General features: G+C 38.2%; 1 pseudogene; it reads left to right on the top strand.

Annotated features, from left to right (window-relative positions):
* The first annotated feature begins 2,644 nt into the window (after positions 1-2,644).
* LOC112475011 lies at positions 2,645-2,760 on the top strand (annotated as a pseudogene).
* Positions 2,761-3,159: the final 399 nt, after the last annotated feature.

Below are 3,159 nucleotides of genomic sequence, written 5' to 3'. Positions count from 1 at the left end.
CATCAGTAATTCTTAAACACTCTTCCTTTGGCGAAAGTGTAACGTTATTTTGCTAAAATTCCAGTTAAGTCCTCGAGGTTTATAATTAGAGCTGATGAGAACTTCTCCCTTTCCTTTAGTAAAGAGAACACAAGACTCTGGGGTCCTGGCAGAGGAAGCTGTAGACGGGCTCAGCAAGGGGAATATTGAGAAAAAGAATAAAATTCCACATGAGGAAGGGCTAACTTTCAAAGATCGTGTAAGGTAAAGGCAGGGATTTTAAGCAGTGGGATCTCAATTTCCATATCTTGATGTGGGATGATTAGAAAAAAAAAATAAATAAATAAGTGAACCCTTCAAAAAAGAAGTAGGAAATAAACTGATTGATGTCATGAGTTTTCCCCCTTACCAAGTGGCAGAGTTGGGGAAGTTTTAATGACAACAGATAAACAGAAAGCTTCGAAGGCATCCTCTAAAATGTGTTCCCGCTTAGAGCTTCTGCTGTTCAGAAGCACTGCTTACCAAGCAGTCGCCTAACAACAATTAGAAATTCAGATGCCCAAGCTTGACCCAGGTTATTCTGATTCAATAAGACTGAGGAGAGTCCTAGGAATATGGATTTTAAGTAAATTTCCAGATAATCCTGTTGCAGTAGGCCTTGTGTTTGGAAGCTGGAAAAACAGAAAGGTCAAGATTATTGGTTCATAAACTTAGTTGATTCTGCTTGTCTACCCTGAACCCTGGCTCCCCATCTTCATGACGCTGGACTCAGAAATTCTTCTATGCTTCTATCCTAACTAAAGAGAATATCTCAAAACTGATGTATTTTTGGGTGCAAGCCTTTGCACACAGATTTATTTGCTATCATAATTTAGAAAAAGGCACTGCTATAAAACTAATGTCTTTCAAGAGAAAAATGATTAAGTGACTGTGGTAACTGCTCTTAACAGAATGCTCTGCAGACATTAAAAGTAATGTTTGCTAAACTGTATGATTATAAGAGAAATGCTTATGATATCACAAAAGCAAGATACTGATTATAAAATGCTTACAACTAGGTTAAAAGGGGAAAATCTCTGCAGAGAGAAACAGCAGGTAAGAAATACAACAAAATGTTAACTAAAGTTGTCTTTTAATGGGGGTCTTTGTTTTTGCTTTTATTTACATTTTAAACATTTTAAAATGATTTATTATTCCTTTTATGTTATATTACATATACTCATGAATCTATATGCATAGATATAGTTATATATTTTTAAAATGAAAGAATTATGTGGATTTCATTAAGAAATAGGACCCGGTACCATAGTGTGGGTGATTGAGGCAAACCTGTCCCTTTGACTAGGAGTAAGTGGATGTACGAGTCAGTAATGTGTGCCTGCAGGTTGCATATAAGCAATGTTATTATTGGCCAGCAAAGATATACGTATATACGTATTAATGTCTAGGCATGAAGCTCTCTCCCTGCATAGAGATAGGCGGGTGCCATTTCTAAACACAATAGACCTTGAATTTGGTATGGGATCCTTGAAGTCTAAATTTCTGAGGTTGTTCTAACTCCAAGGAATACCTCGGATAAAGCTGCAAAGGGAAGACTCCTTTTAATAAGCAGAGCTGCCTCCGTCCTACTCAGAAAGCCACTAGTCACCCTGCAGGACACAGATGCCCCAGAAGAGCCACATAGGTAGTCAGATAATAGACTCTGAAGCTTTCCAGCTAAATAAGAATGATTCTTGCCTCTTAGGACAGGAGCAGAGATGAGCTCTTAGGCCAATTCTGGTTGCTTGAAGTCTTGCGTTGGAAAAAAATTGTGAGCCAGTGTGGGGATTAAAAAAAACAACAACCAAAATCCCCATATCAAAGCACTGTCATTGCCCAGGTTGGTGTCAGGTGTGCGCTCTGTGCCTGGGGACTCTTTGTTGAACTGGTCCTGGTTGTTTCTGGACGTTGTGCCTGCCCCTACTCTCTGCTCTGAGCTACCAAGATAGAAGGGCTCCCTGGAAAGCCCAGATTTTCTCTCCAGGCTCACCTGGCCTCAGCAGTATCCCCAACAGAGCTTTCTTACTTTTCATGGTCTACACCCTTGCTCTTCTTAATATTATCATGAAAGCTAAACTGTCCTCCTTGAGCCAAATCACTGTCCAGCTATACTCCTATGCCGAGGTCTCCTGGAAAGCCTTTTGACTGACTTTATTATTTGCTCAGAACCGAGCAGAATAAAAGTTTTTTTTAAAAAATAAGGTTGCCAAGTTTTCAAAATACCTCTTTCCAGCCTTCAGACAAGTCCTCATTGACTTATTTAGCAACTTGTTCAAAACATGTTCTGGCCAGTACAGTAGCCACTAGCGACACATGGCTATTTACATTAATTACAATTAGAAATAATTTAAATTTTAATTTCTTAGCTGAACTAGCTGTACTTCAAGTACTTAATAGTTAAGTAGACATTGCACAGAGAAATTTCCATTATTGCAGAAAGTTCTAAAAGTTTTGTTGAGTTCCATTACGATTTCTTTTATCTATCTATATAATTTTTTTAGATTTCCAACCCATGGCAAATTAGGAATAGCAAATTAAGGACGTGGTTCCATAGTGTAGCGGTTAGCACGTCTGCTTTACACACAGAAGGTCCTGGGTTTGTGTCCCAGTGGAGCCACGGTCTATGGTCTATGGCCATGCCACCCTGAACAAGCCCAATGTCTGATCTCGGAAGCTAAGCAGGGTCGGGCCGGGTTAGTACTTGAATGAGAGACCACCTAGGAACACCAGGTGCTGTAGGCATAAATAATAATAAATAATAAAAAAGAAAAAAAGAAAAGAAATAGCAAATTAAGGGTAAAGAAATGATGACAAGAAATGACCTGATATAAAAAGAAGAGACAGGATGATTAGAAAGAAAAACATTCACTCATTTATTTAATCATTAAACAAATGTTTACTGAGCAACTATATGTGCTAGGCACTGTTCTAGGTGCTTAAACTACATTATTGAACAAGAGACAAAAATTTCTGCACTGAACCAGTAAAACACACCTCTTCGAGGATATTTAATGTGGAGACCAACAGCCTTGTTTTCTTCAATATTCTCGGAATTGTTCCAACAGTTAACACTCCAATAACTGATGTTTATCTTGAATCACCAAGAATAGTTAATACATTTTAAGAAGGCAGCAAGAATAT

Source organism: Pteropus alecto, unplaced genomic scaffold (assembly GCF_000325575.1).
Source record: "Pteropus alecto unplaced genomic scaffold, ASM32557v1 scaffold7, whole genome shotgun sequence".
Classification (NCBI taxonomy): Eukaryota; Metazoa; Chordata; class Mammalia; order Chiroptera; family Pteropodidae; genus Pteropus; species Pteropus alecto.
This window is presented reverse-complemented; position numbering and strand designations above follow the sequence as displayed.